This window comes from Pyxicephalus adspersus, chromosome 11, assembly GCF_032062135.1.
Source record: "Pyxicephalus adspersus chromosome 11, UCB_Pads_2.0, whole genome shotgun sequence".
NCBI lineage: Eukaryota > Metazoa > Chordata > Amphibia > Anura > Pyxicephalidae > Pyxicephalus > Pyxicephalus adspersus.
The window spans coordinates 58,768,574-58,788,362 of NC_092868.1; the positions used below are offsets into that span (position 1 = coordinate 58,768,574).

The 19,789-nt window shown below is 38.9% G+C and overlaps 1 long non-coding RNA gene across 2 annotated transcripts in view; it reads right to left on the bottom strand.

Moving 5' to 3' along the window:
* The window catches only part of LOC140340586 (uncharacterized), an 88,594-nt gene extending 76,030 nt beyond the window's left edge, over positions 1–12,564 (bottom strand). For both annotated transcript variants that reach the window (XR_011922674.1, XR_011922675.1), the window contains exon 1: positions 12,444–12,564. This is a non-coding gene — a long non-coding RNA (uncharacterized lncRNA). The remainder of the gene's footprint in view (positions 1–12,443) is intronic.
* Between the last annotated feature and the right edge of the window lie 7,225 nt (positions 12,565–19,789).

The window sequence follows — 19,789 nt, forward strand, 5'->3', positions numbered from 1 at the left end:
AAGGCTGGAATCCGGCTGGTAGTGAGGCGAGTGTACGCGCATACTCGAGTCCAGACCGCGGTAATCCGTGATCGATGGCCGCGCGTACTTTTGCGCTTCCAGCGAGCGCGGATTTTATTGATGAATCAGGGGCAATGTCTTTAGTTCATATGTCGGTATTGGGGCTCTGAACCCACAGGTTGCACAACTTACTACTGCTGCTCTGACAAGTCTCTTTATTTTAATTCTAGGTTACTCCCTAAAAGGTAGTTAGGAGGCTTAAATATGTTTATAATCATTAATTACCACACATTATATATAATTATCATATATTTTTCAGCTTTATAAAAATAGACTATGTATGTATCAATCTACTAATAACAATTTCAGTCTAAATAATTATAAGACAAATACACATCAGGCAAACCTCACACTACCAGTGATTAGTACTTTAAATTGCTTGCTACATCTGGCAGATCTGTCCCCCACCCAGGTAAGTACAGTAAGAAACGTCTGATCCAAGGTCCTGCTTCCAAAATCTGCCTGAGAAGCACCTGGCTGGTAAAAAATAGTGGTAGGGTGGCCTGGAAGGTATAATCCCTATTTAATGTACAGTGCTGCGTAATATGTTGGCGCTATATAAATCCTGTTTATTAATAATAATAATAATAATATAAATAATAATAATAATAGTGCTAGGGTAAACTGGAAATATAATGGGGGTAGGGTGACCTGGAAGGTAAAATGGGGGTACGGTGTCCTGGAAGGTATAATGGGGGTAGGGTGACCTGGATGGTATAATGGGGGAAGGGTGACCTGGATGGTATAATGGGGGAAGGGTGACCTGGATGGTATAATGGGGGTAGGGTGACCTGGAAAGTATAATGGGGGTAGGGTGACCTGGAAAGTATAATGGGGGTAGGGTGACCTGGAAAGTATAATAGGGGTAGCATGACCAGGAAGGTATAATGGTGGTATGGTGTCCTGGAAGGTGAAATAGTGCTAGGGTGACCTGGAAGGTATAATAGGGGTAGGGTGACCTGGAAGGTATAATGGTAGTAGGGGGGTATCCTTATTACAAGTGTTTGTATAATAGAGTAACCCCGTTTTATTCATGACCAGTGACACCATCCTCCAGCTTTAAGTATGACTACTTGGAGAACTGAGCTTTTAAAGTGGATCTTGCATTAAAATTATGCTTTACAGGAATTACCAGGGTATACTTTACAATTCCCCGCGTACATTATTCTGACCAGTAGCATTGCGGCTGTTACACATCATTACTATTGCAGGAAGGCTATGGTTTTTATTTTTACAGACCTTGTCTAGCAGAGAAGAAGTGAGATATAAACATTGAGCATGATTTGCTGCATCTTTGTGTCCATTGGTAAGTGGAATTAGCTCTGGGGATAAGTATGGTGGCCAGGGGATCTATGCAGGATTTTATGTGATACCCTTTACTGGGTAATTTGGTAGTGTATGAAAACCTTACAATAGACTTCTCCTATTTGTCCCAATTTGAATTGTTATATCAGTTGATTCTGCCAGAAATCCTCTGAGCGGATAACGCCCTATGTCCTCTAACAATGCTGCACTTTTATTCCAGTTATCTCTGTGCTCTTGAAAACATCTTTCACATATTATATGGAGAAGAGATTACTTTTGTAGACCTTTGTCAGACTAACAAATGCTGATTAAACAATACAGCACAGGTAACTGTTGTCACCCTAGAAGTGGAAAAATCAAGAATTGGTAGGATGCAATACATTTTTTAAACATTCTATATTCATAAAGTGCGAACATATTTTGCTTTAAAAAAGAGATTCTGTTTTTTGGGGGGTTTGCTTTCAGGACCAGGCAAGTTCATTCCTGAACTGTATAAATCACAAGGAATATACTTAATATTTCCATCTTTATTAACTCTCCAAAAGAATCAAACACCAAAACCTCCTTGTTAGTATATTAGTGTTTCCCAACCAGAGTTCATCCAGAGGTTCTAGGGGTTCCCTGACCCATAAACAATTTGTGCCAAGGTAAAACGTCATTTTAACTGATATCACAGTGTTCTCCACAGCCCATTTTAGCTAGGTGCACCACCCGGCACTTTTCAGCAACCACCTGGCTGTTTTTGGGTGGTTACTGAAGCGTTGGGTCACAATTTATTCCCACAATTTATTCCTACAATATATTCCCACCCGGCTTAAAAAAATTTCTGGGTTAGGCACTGTATCATCTGATGATCTTTTTGGCTATCTGGAAGGATGAAATCCTCCCAACTGGCCACTACGCTAATAAACTGTACGCTACGCTGTAAACTATACACTAAAACTGTGAGCTGTAGAAACAAAGTACATAACAGGGGTTCCCTGAAGATCTAAAAGTTATTTCAATGGTTCTCCAATGTTAAAAAAGGTTGAAAAACACCAGTATCTTATATATCCATATACGTTCAATATGATCACATTTGAACACAAAATACATTTTGTTAATTATTGATTATTGCAAAAATGTAAAACGGTTTGTCAAGCAGATTGAAGTAGTCATACAATGTCAAAGAATAAATTTGTCATTCCATTTTTATGACAGCAACACTCCCTGCTTCGCTCATTGTTCAGAAATTGCACTGTGCTTGGTCATACACTGCTCTCTAGTGGCTGATTTGGAGAATACAATTACGTTTATTATCTTTTACACTACAGCAAAAGCTTTGCACCATGATTTTGTCCTAGGACAGGGGTGTCAAACTCAAATATACAATGGGCCAAAATTAAAAAAACTTAGACAAAGTCGCAGGCCAAACTTGAAACTGAAATAGCACCGCTACTACAATTCCCTGTGTCAAGAAAACAGTCCAATGCGGTGCCTAATGTTATGAGTGGCTGGAATTCCCTCTTCACTTAGATAGCACCGCTACTACAATTCTCTGCGTTCAATGCGGGGCCACACAGAAAGGCCCCTGGTCTATGGACGTGAGTGATGCCAGAAATTGTAGTAGCAGCGCTATTTCAATACAGCGGCCGGCCAGCTGCAATTCATATTTAGGATTCCTTTGGGGGCCAAAAAAAAAGGACGTTGCGGGCCAGATTTTGACACCCCTGTCCTAGGATATTAATGGAGGAAGTGTTGGTATGCTGTCATATTCTGTCAAATTATTGAAAGTAGGGACTGTTTTAGGGTGAATTGTCAGCATTTATCAATCTACAATATTTTTATCTTCTGTAGCTTTGACAAAGCTTTCAGAGTTTTTATCTATATTTTCTACAGTAAATCAACATGAAATAAGTGAACAATGAAGGTAAGATTTTATAGGAGGTCAACTAATTTGTAAATTTTATACATTTCTCAGTGGCACTACATTGAAAGATCCTTTTGTAGCAGTTTACTACATTCCAGCATAAATGTTCATCAATTTAAATAATAGATTTTTGTAACAAAGTAAATGGTTTAATAAATATATTTCTATATTTTCCCCTTTTTTTACTTGGTCAAATGTTTGCTTTATTTCTGCTATTGTTATTATTAGTTAATATTATCATTATGACCTAAATCACATTTTTAGAACTTTTCTAATATCAGACCTATCATATTTTAGTTTCTTCCAGGTTTCTATTCTGAACTCATCTTCCATTTATATCTCACTGTTCATAAACTGAGTCCTACTATGTCCCTCTGCCACTTCATACGGCTTGTATTTCACCACTATAACAGTATAAAAACTGACTACATTTCAGGAATATTTGCAATTTTTTTCTAACACATTCTGCACTTATAACGAATCTCAACAATAAGCATGTGCAATAAAATCAAAAGATGTACTTTCTATTGAAAATGATGCCTTTTTCAGAGATTCCCTTTGCCAGTGGGGGATTTCTCTTCCGGTTTCCTCTTCCACCCCATCACCTCACTTTGTGGGCCAATTAACATAGTGTGTAACTTCCTGATCAGACATTGCCTGGAACACTACAGCCCCAATTCCCTGCTCTTCTTTTCCTGAGCCCGGCCACCACAAATATACCATGGCTGCACCCCTGGCCAGACCTCCTCTCTTCTGGCATAACAATCACTGCCTTCTCCATGCAATGCCTTCTCTCACTATCCAGACTCCTATGCCAACTTCTTCTCCTACATCCAGACTCCTATGCCTCCTTTTTCTTCTACATACCATCTCCCACCATACTACACACATCCTGCATCACAATCCCTGCTCCCTCCCACAACAAAGATATAGAAGAGCGGAGGTAAGAGGAAAATACGAAGCATATCCCATCCCACCATACCAGTCACACTCTCGATTATCACCACCCAATAGTAGCCTTCACGCAGGACCCATACTGCTCCTATTACCAACACCATATCAGCACTGCACCACCACCATGCCAGTCCCTTCTGCTCTTTGCACCACTGTGCCAGCTACACACCCCTTGTCACTATCACAACCACACCAGTCCTTCCATCAGCCTCTTCCTTACTATCACTGTGCAAGACTCACCCTATCACCACACCAGGCCCCAGTTCAACCTAGGCAAAACTTCCAGGATCCATCTACTACTTAGGCAATTCTTGTTTAGGCGTTGTTCAGTTAGCAGTGTAGAAGGTCTGTGGTCATTGGAATTGGGACAGAATGAAAATGAATTGCTCAAGCTAATCATCAATATGTAGGATGTACTAACATTTAGGTCAGCATAATAGTGGTATTTCCACAGAATACATATTGACAACTTCAACTAAATGAAACCTAATAAGATACATGCATATCAATAATAATACAGACCTCATATTCACAGGTGATAAGCATGTGGTTTACCAAACCAGTAATTAAAAGCATATATTATTATAGAATTAAACTGTAGGAACCTGAAACAAGTGGACTTGGAACCAGAACATCTTGGTAAGTTTCTGCTTTTTTTTATGGCTCTTAGCCTTCCTCCCTTCCTAACCATGGCATAAATAATCCTAAAATAGATACAGAGCCCAAACTATTTTTTTTTATTTTTTAATGCTGAGGGTTTTTTTGCTATTTGTTTCCTTTGGGCTTTGAACAAATTTTGATGACCATTTTCATCACGACTGATAAGTGATAGAATCTCCTACTTTACAGAAAAGAAGATAAAGGGGAATCTTCCGGTGGGGTCACCTCTTCGTTTTTTACAGTAAAGACCTCTGTACCCCTCAGACGTCTGCAGTCAGCAAAACACTTAATTGTTTTGCTGCATCCCAATTTTGTCTGTCAAATAACAAAAATAAGTTGCATAACTTTATATGTATGCAAGTAAGAGTCTTGGTATTTAAGACATACTTTATCTAAACTACATCATGAACTGATTCATCATTGCACAAAAACAAGTTAATCCTACATATTATTTCTTTATATTGTACAAATACATTTGGCAATATCTAATTCTATCAACCACCCAAATATTTATCATTATTATGATCCTCCCTTATACTAGTTAAGAAAGAAAAATTCCATGTTAATTAAACAGCCAAACACCATCACCTGTGCATACGACTCATCAACAAGTCCAGACCAAATTATCACAAAGCTGCACATGATTTACATTAAAGCTATGTAAGCATTTTAGCTAACCGATATGAGCTGCAATGCATATTACTCTGGAGAATTTTGTCCCCTCCTAGAAACATGCGTTGTACATGCATGTATTGTCAATTTCTGCTTCAAACCACAGAACATAAAGAACTCTAGTATATGTAGTTGGTTGGCTTGAAAAAAAAAAAGATACAAGTCAATCAAGTTCAAACACTAGGAAAATAAACATATCCCAGATAAAACCGTATAGACATAGCTGATCCAGAGGAAGGCAAAAAATAAACATTATAAACCCCTGGTTCAATTTGCTCTAGCAGGGGACAAAATTATTTTCCGATTCCCTGAGGCAATCGGATGTTCCCTGGATCAAGTCTCTGTTGTCTAAAGCCTTAATCCCCAGTTATATTCTGTGCTTCTACAAATCATCCAGCTTTTTCTTAAAGCAATCTATAGTAGTTGCTGAAACTACTTCCTGACGGAGCCGATTCCACATTTTCACAGACCTTACAGTGAAGAATCCCTTCCTTATCTGGAGCTTAAACTTCTTTTCCTCCAGACACAAAGAGCGCCCCCTTGTGCTTTGTAATGACATTACAGTGAATAATGGGGAAGAGAGTTCTCTATATGGACCGTTTATATATTTATACAGGGTGATCATATCCCCCTTATACGTCTCTTCTCAAGGGAGAATAGATTCAGTTCAGCTAATCTCTCCTCATAGCGGAGCTCCTCCATTCCTTTAATTAGTTTAGTTCTCTGCACTCTCTCCAATTCCAAAAACAATGTCCCAAAACTGGACGGCATATTCCAGATGTGGCCTGACCAATGCTTTGTACAGGGGCAGGATTATGTCTCCATCTCTGCAGTCTATTCCTCTTTCAATACACTATACCAAATACTCAATACAAGAGAAAATATCAGAGGATTTTTTTGTGGCTCAATCGTTTATATGTAAGTGTTGCAAATAGCAAGAAACGAAACAAGTATTGAAAGCAATCCAAAACATATATACACTTCTAGTCAGAAAAATGTCCTTCATTCAATCCTTCAAGGTTAAGGGGGGGGGGGGGGGGGGGGGGGTGGAGGACTCATACTATACAAGGAGCAACTGGCTAGAATAAATGGAGCAGTAAGTACACTGAAGTTTTAACTGTGTCACGGATCCCGACGCATTTCGCTTTCTCAGGGGATATGGGGGAGAGCCAGTGGTAGTTATGATGCAGCTGTTGCGAGTACCTTGCTGAGGTATAAACAGTGGAAAGATGAATGGTGTATGTAGGAAGTGAAGAGACAATTTAAATATATTGAGGAGTTTGGGTTAAGAATTGGGGTGAATGAACCAAAAATGGTCCAGGTAAATGGTAAAGGACCTTTTTAATAAAGATACCTAAGTATTGAAGTATAGAGCTAAAGTCTTTGTGTCAGCATCCTCTCTGTTGACAAGCAAATACTCAATGATTGAATGATCCCAAATGTATGAAATTTAAGTGGAAAGGACTAAAAAACAATGTTGCAACTAGATGTTGAATAATCTGATACAAATAAAGCAACAAATGAAGATTTTGCTGATTCCTATAATATATCAGGACTTTTCAGTATCAAAACCACTTAATCCACCCTAAATATATAACATTTACCATGGGATTCTATTACCAGTTTGGTTGTATTTGCCTCCCAGATCAAATGATCCCAATCAACCCAGTATGTTAATCTGATAATTTATGCTTCAGTAAAGATTCTGAAAAGGACAGGTGTGCCAATATGTAATCATATCATATGCCAGAATTACTGCAATATTTCTTGTGGTGTTGAATTAGTGTTAGTAGGAACAATATTAAATATTCACACGGATTAGCTTCAGGTGTTGTCTGGATCTGCTCCTTTTTGTGACAAAAGTGCTATCCATTTCTTTTCTACATTTTAGAGACCCACAATCGGATTAATGGTCTCCTTTGCTCTCCACTTTTGTGATAAGGGGGTATCTAGAACCAAGCAATAAACAGTTCCTATTCTTTATCATGATCATGTTAATTTGCAAGTAGTGCATGCAAGTATAACATTTTTATTAATCTATTTTTATTTTCCACTTGTTATCAAAAGTAAAAAACAAATGAGTTTTTATACATTGAATGAGATGCAGCGTTCTAAATGCAGGAACCCGGAATCACACCTCTTTCTTTCCATTGCTTATTATTGGTTGGGGTGTCACAGATAACCTGACAGGTAAGCAGCTTTTTGACCTCTAGAATCTGGCACTTCTAGCATCATCAAAACAGAAAAAAAAAATAATAATGCACACGATAGAATCCTTGGTTTTCAAAATGATCTGTTAACACCAATGTTTTGCATCATAGTGCACTGAAAAAGAAGACTACATTGTGGGATGGTTGACCTTCATATTCGCTATGTTCATTCGTTATGTACCTAAACAATCATTCAAATCAATACATGTGTTACACTGTCTGAGGAGTTCTCTGTAGTTGAAAAACACAATATTTTCTTACATTTTGAAAATATTTTCTTGGACTTAATTAAATTACCTTTAAACTGAGCCTTCACTAGCCTATGTAGTTGCAGGTAGAGTAGAGCAATTCGTTCTAAATCACAACAGACGCACTAAAATTGGAATGTAATTCTTAACACCTTAAGTCAGCAGCTTTGGTTCCTTAAGTCAGCAGCTTTTGTGGTGCAAAAAAAAAAAAAAAAAAAGTACATTCTTCCACGTTTCTGTTGCCAGAAGTAAGTGGACATGATCTACAATTTTAGTACTTATGTTAATTATGATAAATTTGAGATACATTTCTCCTCAGTGTCTGCAGCCACAGGGGTCAGTGATGGCTTGCTAGGTCATTGACCCTATACCTTCCCTTGGAAGATTCCTCCTTGTTCCTGTCCCAGTGACACCCTACTCAACCTTAACAAAATTAATCACTGGCACATTTAAAGAATTGCTATTATTAGTGCTTTTCGTCGGACCAGAATCAGAATTTACACTCACTTTGGGGGAATTTCCACTTACTTATAGTTTCTAAAACAGGAAATGAGGGTAAAAAGATCTCCCTAACTGGAACACTGCAATAAAAACATGATTATAACCCTGTTTTTGCTGTAGTTTTATTATGTATTCATTAATAAAATCAATTATTTGTTGTTCAATAAAAAAATATATCTACCTGTGTTTAGAAAACACACTGCATGGTCATTACACTGCCACCAAAAGTACATATCCATATGTACTGTATAAAACATTACAGAGTTTAGTGTAAAATATCTTGAACATGAAAAGAACACATAGCAGAAAGGGTCTCTGGAAGCCATGGCAATAAGAAATCTTCCATGGCATAATGTTATTCAGAATCTGACCTATTTCTGTGGATTGTGTTTATCTGGCAGGCAAAGGGACAGAATAACCCTACATGGAACAGAACCCTGACCAAAGAATTTTACTGCAAAGATTGAACTCTAAAGACAAGGAATCATTTCTAAAAGACTGAAGTGAAATGAAATAAATAGTAAGTAAATAAATCTTTACTTTAATTATACTAAGCCATGCTATTATATGGGTGCAGAACTTTTAATGCCAAAAATGGCATAACCAACAGTCACTGCGCTCCCAGCAAACTTTTGGATGTATATGAGGCCTGGAGGCACCAACATACTTGATATGGCTCTTACCCTCTCTGGTGATGAACTCAGACTTGTATCAGGCTGTTAGCACAGCTTGTGATTGCACAAATGATAAAACCTGTCCCGAATATCACTGTTCCCCCAGGTAGACAATCTCCTGGGCTCTCTGCCATCTCCACTGAGATAAACTTATAAAGTTACAGAATTGACATTTCAAATGTACTAAGCCCTTCAAATAGAACTTAGGCTACATACACACTTGCAATGGTTCTCGTCTGATAATCGTCTCAGGGCCGATATCCCACGAGAATCTGGTGTGTATACAGCGCCCGTCGTCCACAGTTCGAACGACTGTCCTGGCGGATCCACGGATGACGAGCGATCTTAATGGAAGTGAAGAGGGAGAGCGTGCAACAGGGTGCCGCTCCGTCTTCCCCCCCACCCCTCCCCATAGAGCAGAACGGTGTTGTATGTACAGCACTGGTTAGTAAGGATCGTGAAAGATCCTTTTCAATGACAATTACTGCATGTGTGTACCCAGCCTTACCTGAGGGCGGTCAAAACATCGCAACACCAATAACTGCAACTCCAAGCCTAAGGGCACTTCCAGCATAACATAAGTTGTCAAACCTGTCTACATCCCTTCCCAAAGTCCGTGCATTCCTATGAGGAAGTTAGCTGGGTTCTGAATGAATTATGTAAAGCCACTACAAAACAATTAGTTTCAGTGTCAGTGTCACTGACATCCCTAAGATTTTTTTTTTGCCTGAGGGCTTCAGACTTTAAAATATCATCAGCAAATAAAAAAGAAATGCAATAAATAAACCAAGTTTATTGGTCATACATCACTTGATATTTTAACGATGTATTACTATGTTATTCATTGTGCTAAAAAAATTATAATATTCACAACAACATACAAGTATCATCCAATGGATATACATAAAAATCATGTTGAGGTAAACACTGAATTTTTAACACCATGCATTGCTCCCACGGAGTTGATATCATATTTTCCTCCTCTTTTCCTCAGTCATGACATAATTGGCAGCTTTACACAGCACACATCTACCTTTCTTTCTTGTGGCCTCCAGAGAAGACAGATCCAGGATGATGTCACTGCTAGATCCCCAAAGGACTCCATCTCTGCTGCAGACTCTTCTGGGTCCACTGCAGCCCTCTTTGGCCATTGGGCAGCCACTGAGAATGTAACTTTTGCACCTGTGCAGAATTTATATTGTCTCCCACATGGAAGTTTATTCTTGTCAGTGCCAAGAATACTGCTGGGCTCTGCACTACATGGCATATGCACAGTGCATTGTAAAAGAAAAAAAGCCACCAGGAGCCACCTACTCCTGTAACACTTTAAGGAATTTGCTTCTGCGTAAAGTTTAAAAATGATCTACTGCCATACTGCTGGGTTCGGCTAGCAGAATTTACTGACCCTGTGCAATTACTGTCAAGTGACAAGGCTGCTGCCTCCTACCACCGGTCAAATGATAGCTAACCCCCCTAGTGGTAAGCCCAATGTGACTCAGGGCAGATTTTACATGCAAAAAGCGGTAATCCCGAGTGTGCAGAGATGATCCGTGGTTTACCAGTGATGTCGGTGCATGCGTCGGTGCGGGGGGTGGGGGTCAGTGGGAAATTTAAATATTTTTGTATTGGATTCAAAACAAAATAGCTGTATTGAGTCCAACACAAAGAAATATTTATATATTTATAATTTTATTATATATATTAAAACATGCTATTGTACAGTTATATTACATGTTTAACTATTTTTTTAACATATTTTTGTGTTTTTTTAATTTAAAGTTTATTATTAAATGTATTAAATTCATTAAATAATTGAAATATTTCAGTGAGTTATGCCTAAGAATTTTAGGCCTACAATGTAAAATGAATTTCTATGTAAAAAAATGTAACACTTCTTGCGTGGAAATACAGAAGAATTAGAATGCTAGGGGGGTTAACAGAACATTTGGTCTATTACTATTTTTTTAAACTGCTTTCAATAAGTTCTAGTTTCATCCTCACTGTACCCATAATATTAATAACAATTACAGACTTGAAACACTTTTTCGAGGAGGAGGCCTCGCCTAAGCTCTGTGCAAGTCGGTTTTGATTAAAAGATTTGGGTTCCTCATTAGCAGAGAAACTTTCTTCCACAGGTGTCAGAAAGCAAACAAATTATAAAATCATTAAGCCCAGTGTTCAACACAGAGATTTTTTTAAACTGGGTGGGCAGAAAGTTTAGGTGGGTGGTAGCCCCTTTATCGTAACCCAACTTATCAGTAACCACCCAAAAACAGCCTGGTGGCTACTGAAATGTGACGGGTGGTGCGCCCAGCTAAAAGGTGCTGGGGAGAACACTGAAGCCTACAACATACATACAGCCTGATTCTGACTAGAACATTGCACACTAATGATATACTATGAAATATCAGTGATAAGTACAAATTGTTAGTCCTGATAGATGGTTTGGACAGGGGAATATCACTGCTTACAAACAATACTTGACTGCCCCAAAGTGAATTACAACAATTGGGATCTCTTGGTCCAGGTGTTTGGCTGTGGTGCAGTTTTTGAGACATGGAGCATCTCAAGGCAGTCTGTGACTCAAACCATTTCTTTAGACTTCAGCAAGCTGCTGTCAAAAAATCTATTAAATGCTTATATTGAGCACATATGTGTTAAAAATGGGTGCCTGGGAGAACTTAACAACACATTTGACAACTGTCTGAACTTAGGCTAACTTTACTGCAATTATTATTAAGCTTTATCTGAAAAATACATACATATAACATATTACTTATGCTTATTACCTATTACTTATACTTATCACTTATCTTTGATAGACAAAAGGTAAAAATTAACAGAAACAAGTGAAAACAGCCATTAAAAATCCTTGTATATCAAAGTGTGTCCAAGCAGATTGTAATACATTTTGGCAATGTTAAATGTACATTGGAAAAGGTAGTTTTAGCACTTTAATGCATTCTTGCCAATGTGCTACTTGTTGCATGTGTGATATATTGACCTGCATTTTACCATTTAAGTCAGTTCACATGGGTCCTTCTAAAATAAGATATAGCATATATAAAAATGTTGACAGCATGCATTTATGTGCTAGTAAAAACATGCCGATTCAATACAAACTTTAGACTCTGTTATTTGTAGGTCTAAATCTGACTGGTGGTAATGCAGACTCAGTGCTGACACTTTGATACACACGTCTACAAAATAAACCAAGGGCCAAGTACATTTTTAAAGGCATTCCACTTACCATTTCAATCCTCCAAACAGTTAGAGATGTCATTATTTTCCAGCAGGCAGCCCATTACATAGGACAGCTGTAGCAGGTCTGTGGATAGCACTATTCAGTAAACAAGCAATCTTGCTAAAACATATACATATATTTGTACTTTGGAATACTAAGGTCTCTGGAAACAACTTAATGAGCATATATTTCAGTTCTCTTCCCTATGAAGCAGGTGAGTGTCACAGCTTTTTGCAGTTGATATAATTCACCTGTGTCAGAGAGCAAAGAAACAAAGGAGTGCTGGGAAAATGTGAACAAGCTTGAGGATAGGTATGAGAGACTTAATACAGGTTGACATTCAAAAATCCGGCCATCAAAAATTGGGTTCCTTCAGATTTCTGGAGTGCATTTTCAAATTTACACTGTTTTCTGGAAGTGTGTTTATGTTTTGATGGTGCTGTACTCCAGAATCAGTTGTTGGGTCTTGCTTGCTCATTCCTTCCCTTTTATTTGCTGCTGTATAGCCCCATTATGGATTCAGTAAGTCACCATTTAAAGAACTGTACAGGTAGTCATTTTCTGTTAAATATATACAGCATATACGGTATAACTGTAAAAAATATGGAATTTTAGAAAATCTGGCACTCCTCAGACATGGAGTTGGCCGGATTTTTGAATGTCAACCTGTATCAGGAATTACAATAGGAAAAATATTTTCAATTTAAAAAAAGATGGTACTAGAATCTGTACCCCTGAAGCAGCCAAAGTGAATCTTGTGGAATGTTAAGTTGACCAAACTAACATTACAGGTTTGTTGTGGTGTCTACAAATGCTTGTCTTTAAAGAGACATCACCAAAGCAAAGTGATAATACCTGTGAAAAATACCTAGTGCTTTGTATTTTGTATCTACCCTCATGTGATTCTGTCAATTGGGCCCTCTAATTTAGCTGAAACCAGGCTTTGTGGTACCAGGTATGAAGGAGGAAAACGTATGTGTCTGGTTTTGGAACATTGGTATCAATGGTTGGTAGTGGCGCTTTTTAAAGACACTGTCACTTGAATAGGCAAAGAATCGGTGTCTACTTCAGTGTTTCTCAACCTTTTTAACATGGGGGAACCATTTGAAATAATTTTCAGGTCTGCAGGGAACCCCTTCTGTAATTCTTATATCCTCAGCTCACAGTACATTAGTGTGGTGATCAGTGGTAAGAATTCCTCTTACATTGCTGGCCAGTGGGAAGAATGTCACCCTAACAGATAGCAAACAATATCTTTGGTGGATCTTAAACTGACCTAGGAGTCAAAGCTTGCTCATTTCTCAAAGAACCCCCTGCAACCTCTGGAGGAAGCAGTATCTTTGTATATACAACCCAAGCAGTATACATAGCTCTCGCCTTTCCTCTGAAAAAAGAGGACCAATCACATATTTTGCTAAGTATTTATCCTAAAAATCTTTTAGGTCTTAGAGAACCCTCGCTAACTATTACTATATCTACATCGAATGTAACAATAGGGTGAGCAATAAATTGTAGATGTAGGAATGAATAAAGGAATACACAACAAACTGTTGTGTACTGCAGTGTATTTGATACCCAGGGTTGCCCTATACAATTTTTTATATTTAAATAAATAGAAGTTGCAGCCAAGAGCTTCCCAGGATGCAGACGTAGGTATCCCTGGATGCTCTGCACTCCCATTCAGTTTTGATCGCCATGGGCGGTGCTGCACCCTTTTTTTTAAACAAAAAAAAAAAAATTTCCTTTACATATGTCTAACATTTTATGTAAAGTGAAAATGCTAAGTTCTTTATTCATTGAATAATGCTTCTTAAACTCAAAGTAACATCTGAAGAAACCTTAGTTGACAGAGGCCCCTCTAGTCCATAGAAATATAGACCCATGCACACTTGTCTCTAAACAATTGTTTTGGGTGAAAATCTGATGCAAGTTCAGGTGTTTCCTTATAGCAATGAGAAGTTTTTTTGTGATTTTGCTGTGTTGAACTAAAGCCCATCCAGTACTGATTGCCATTGTTGTATTATTGCATTCATGTTTATGCTTCCTCTTTATCCTCCACAGAACAAACTGATCAGCAGAGAGCCAAGCAGACTGTATGGCCATTGTTCCTAAACTGTCAACAGAAATTAATCCGCAATATTCATTTCAGGTCACGGTAATTACGTGTGTGTACTTAGAATTATAGGTCACAGTTACTAGTCTATTACCTGATGATGTATAACACATCTTTGTAAACCTGCCTATACCCTAAAGCAGTATTATTTTTCTATTTTTCATCCTATATACTGGGATGCTGCTGGCACCGTTCATCAATTCTTCCTGTTAGCTATGACAGCTTCTATAAAATACTTCCCCAACAAACTTTGCATTGTTGCTGATGGATGTAAGTAAAGCAGCCTTCTTGTTATATGATAGTTTCATAATGCAGTTTGTACAGAAGATTGCTAAGTCAAACTAAGCAGACTTTATAAGATATATATTGCAGGAAAAAGATTACATAGGAGTAATAAGATCACAGTTACAGTGAACTGATTGAAGGTGGAGTGGCACATATGTGTGACACATGAAACAGGTGAAAAAAAAAAGGAACACAGAGTGGTCAAGCTCAGAGCTCTCACTAGAACATTTTTCTAGATGGGTGGCAATAAAGGGAAGAAAATGCATGAGTTTCTCGTTCCGCGGAACTAAACCCACTTTCCCTTGCTCCTTCGCCTGTACCAATATCCTAACCTCCGTCATTTTGCAGGTTTGGGATCTTCAACTATTTTGATTGGCCAGACCAGAATGATGTAGCTCCTGCACATGTGAATGGGAGTTCATTTTGTTCCCAGCACCATAGAGACATAGCATGTGCCTTCTGCAATCGAGAGCCTGCCTGCTGGCAATTCTTTGTTTAGTTGCAATGGGGTTTAAACACTTTGAGTTTTCTTGTTTTTGTCATACATACATGTAACTATTAGCATTGTTTCTACAGTCAGATCTATAGTCTATGTGGTACACCTTCTTTAATCTATCAAAAGTTTAATGTGTGTGACACAGAGGGCTCTGTTTAACAAGCAAGGAATGTGACATTCCCTCACTTACTACCTCTTGGGAATCTTCCAGGTCCATGTGTTTCAATGGCAGTAATTGATTCTCTCCCGGGAATGTCAGATTCACAGTTTTATAAATAGACCCCCAGGCTTCTTCTCCATTTATGGCTACCCACAGTGTGTAATAGTCTGCAGGGACACCCGACACCCGACAGCCAGTCCTGGGTGGTGAGGACCCAGGGGCAACACTCATATCCTTAGAGATTGGTGACAACTCCCTGACCAGTCTATAAGGGGGCGCTCGATTGACAGCCGGGCCGACCGCTCTCTTAGTGGTGTTGGGAGCCAGGGAGAGATTGAGGCACACAGAGGACATTTGTTCTGGGTGACATCAACCTGAGGAGGAACCATGATTTATAAATCATCAACCAAGGAAGAAATATAAAATCAACTTCTAACACAGATAGAAAAAGCAGTAAAAAGTGGAGGTGTTTTAATCATGGGAGATTTCAACTACCCAGACATTTGACTTGAGTAATGGCACTACAGGAACAGCAAAAGGGAGGAAATTTGTGAATTTAATACAAGATAATTTTTGGTACAGTTTATAGAAGCCCCAACTAGAAATGATACTCTGCTGGACCTAGTTCTCTAACAATGCAGAGCTTATAACAAATGTGCAAATAAAAGAGAATCTGGGTAGCAGTGACCATAATATGATTTCTTTTAATGTAAGCTGTAAACAGGAAGCAAAAACAGGAAAGATAAAAACATTTCATTATAAGAGAGCAAATTTTCCATTATTAGGGCGTCTCTCTGTGACTTGGACTGGGAGACAATATTGTCCTCAAAGAACACAGAACAGAAATGGGAATCTTTCAAGTCTGTTCTACAAAAGCAAACTGAAAAATTATATTCCAATGGGTAATACATTTAAGAGGATAAAATTAAAACCTATGTGGCTTACAGCTGATGTAAGGCCATAAGGAACAAGAAAAGGGCATTCCAAAAATATAAAAATGAAGGATCACCTTCATCGTTTGAAAACTATAAAGAATATAACACAAGATGTAAAAAGGAGATAAAATGTGCAAATCTTCAAAATGAAAGACAGATTGCAAAGGAAAGTTTTAAAATATATTATTAGCAAAAATGTCAGATCTGAGCATGTAGCCCCCTTAAAGGATGTCGCTGGGTTGGTAACTGGGAATAAAGACAAGGCAGATTTACTAAACACTTTTTTTTTAGCTCTGTGTACACAAAGGAAAATGGCAGAGCTTAAGTCCAAATTTATAATAGCAATGTCACTGCCTTAAATGAGTCACAATGGCTCAGAATTGATATGATTGAGAAACAGCTGGTAAAATTAAGGTTGACAAAGCACCAGGACATGATGGATTACATCCACCTGTCCTCAAAGAGCTGAGCTCGGTTATTTAGAGGCCATTATTTCTAATTTTTAGAGACTCTTTTGTCACTGGCAAGGTGCCAATGGATTGGCGTAAGGCCAATATGGTTCCTATCTTCAAAAAAGGAGCAAAGTCATTATCAGGTAACTACAGACCGGTTAGTTTAATGTCCATAGTTGGAAAGGTCCTAGAGAGTTGGATGAGGAACCACAGAGGAGTTTCTGCTAGAAAATAATATTATAAGTGATAGTCAGCATGGCTTCAAGAAAGACTGAAGTTGTCAAACAAATTTACTCTCTTTTTATGAGGAAGTAAGTAAACAGGTAGACAGTGGAGTAGCAGTTGATATTGTGTACTTGGACTTTGCTAAAGCATTTGACACCGTACCCCACAGACGGGTAATATGCAAGTTAGGGTCGATAGGTTTAGAAAAATCAATCTGTAAATGGATAGAGAACTGGCTTAAAGATCGCCTCCAGAGAGTTGTAATTAATGATTCATACTCTGAATGGTGTAAGGGTATTAGTGGTGTACCCCAGGGTTCAGTGTTGGGACCATTACTGTGTAACATCTTTATAAATGATATAGAGTTTGGGATTTCTGTAAATGACATTTAATATAGATAAATGTAAAGTTATGTACTTGGGAGCTAACAACATGCGTGCTTCATACTGTCTAGGGGGAATACATTTGGGGGAGTCAGAAATAGAAAAGGATCTGGGGGTTCTGGTAGATCACAGACTTATTGCAGCTTAGGATTGCTTGCTGTTATTATCTAAAGCTAGTATGTACTATCTTGTAATAAAAGAGGAATAGACTGCAGAGATGGAGACATTATCCTGCCCCTGTACAAAGCATTGGTCACACCACATCTGGAATATGCAGTCCAGTTTTGGGCACCAGCTCACAAAAAGGACATTATGGAATTGAAGAAAGTGCAGAGAAGGGCAACTAAACTAATAAAAGGAATGGAGGAGAGACGAATTGAACCGAGAAGAGACTTATAAGGGGGGATATGATCACCCTGTATAAATATATAAACGGTCCATATAGAGAACTCTCTTCCCCATTATTCACTGTAAGGTCATTACAAAGCACAAGGGGGCGCTCTTTGCATCTGCAGGAAAAGAAGTTTAATCTCCGGATAAGGAAGGGATTCTTCACTGTAAGGTCTGTGAAAATGTGGAATCGGCTCCCTCAGGAAGGAGTTTCAGCAACTACTATAGATTGCTTTAAGAAAAAGCTGGATGATTTCTAGAAGCACAGAATATAACTGGGGATAAAGGATTTAAAGTAAAAATAACAGAGACTGTTGATCCAGGGAACATCCGATTGCCTCATGGAATCAGGAAGGAAATCTTTCCCTTGTTGAAGCAAATTGTACCCGGGGTTTTTTTTGCCTTCCTCTGGATCATCTATGTCTTATAGAGTTTTATATCTGGGATATGTTTATTCCCCTAGTGGTTGGACTTGATGGACTTATGTCTTTTTTCAACCTAACCTACTATGTAACCACCAGAGGGGGCCCCAACTAACCCCAAATACCTCCTATCTCTTCCCACCCCATAACATTACCCCCCATATACCCCACAGGTATCTCATATACTTCACCTATCCCGTAGCAATCTTCCACCTAAACCCCCTGACTAGCCCCATATTGCCCTCAAGTATCTATCTTATTACCCCAACAACACCCTCATATACCCCATAAATTCCTTAGTTATCTTCAACTTAACCAATTCTGACTAACCCCATATTGCCCTCAGATATATTTATCTATTTACCCCACACACATGCCTTCATTTACCCCTACATATCCCAAGCTATCATCACCTAAACACCCCTGACTACCCCTGTATTGCCCTCAGGTATCTTTATCCCACCCTTAACCCTCCCAACTACCCCTGTATACCCAGAGGCATCCTAATCCTATTACCCCACACACTACCCTCATATATCTCTCAGCTATCATCACCTTAACCCCCAACTACCACCAGGCATCTTTATCTTATTCCCCCACACACCACCCTCATATACCCCCCTCCCAAACTATCCTTCAGCTATCGTCACCTTACCCCCCCCCCCCCCCGACTACCTCTATATTACCCCTAAGTATCTTTGTCTTATTCCCCCAAACTTAACCCTCATATACCCTCCACAAATTGCCTAGCTATTTTTACCTTACCCCCCAACTACCCCCATAGATACCCCAGGTATTTTTATATAATCCAACCCCCCTCCCCCAGCAATACCCCCCACATATTGCCTAGCTATTTTCACCTTAACCCCTTGACTACCCCTATACACCCCCCAGGTATTTTTATTTTTATCCCCCTGCCAACCCTCACATATCCCTAACCTATCTTCACCTTAACTCCCCTGACTACCCCCAAATCGCCCTCAGGTATATTTATCTAATTACCCCACACAATTCCTTCATTTACCCCTACATATCTCTAGCTATCATCACCTTCACACCCCTGACTACCCCCGTATTGTCCTCAGGTATCTTTATCTATGCACCCTACACCCCCCCCTAATATACCCCACATATTTCCTAGCTATCTCACTCTTCCCCCCCTAACTACCCCGGTATACCTACAGGCATCCTGATATTATTACCCCACACTCATATACCCCACATATCCCCTATCTCCCCCTTAACTCCTGTAACTATGCCCATATTGCCCCCAAGTATCTTTCTCTTATTACCCCACCCTTATATAACCCCCCCCCCCCCCCATATCCCTCAGCTATCATCACCAAACCCCACCTGACTACCCCCATATAACCCCTAAGTATCTTTGTCTCCCCCACACACCACCCTCATATACCTCACACATATTACCTAGCTATCTCAACATTACCCCTGTATACCCCCAGACATCCCAATCCAATTACCCCACACACC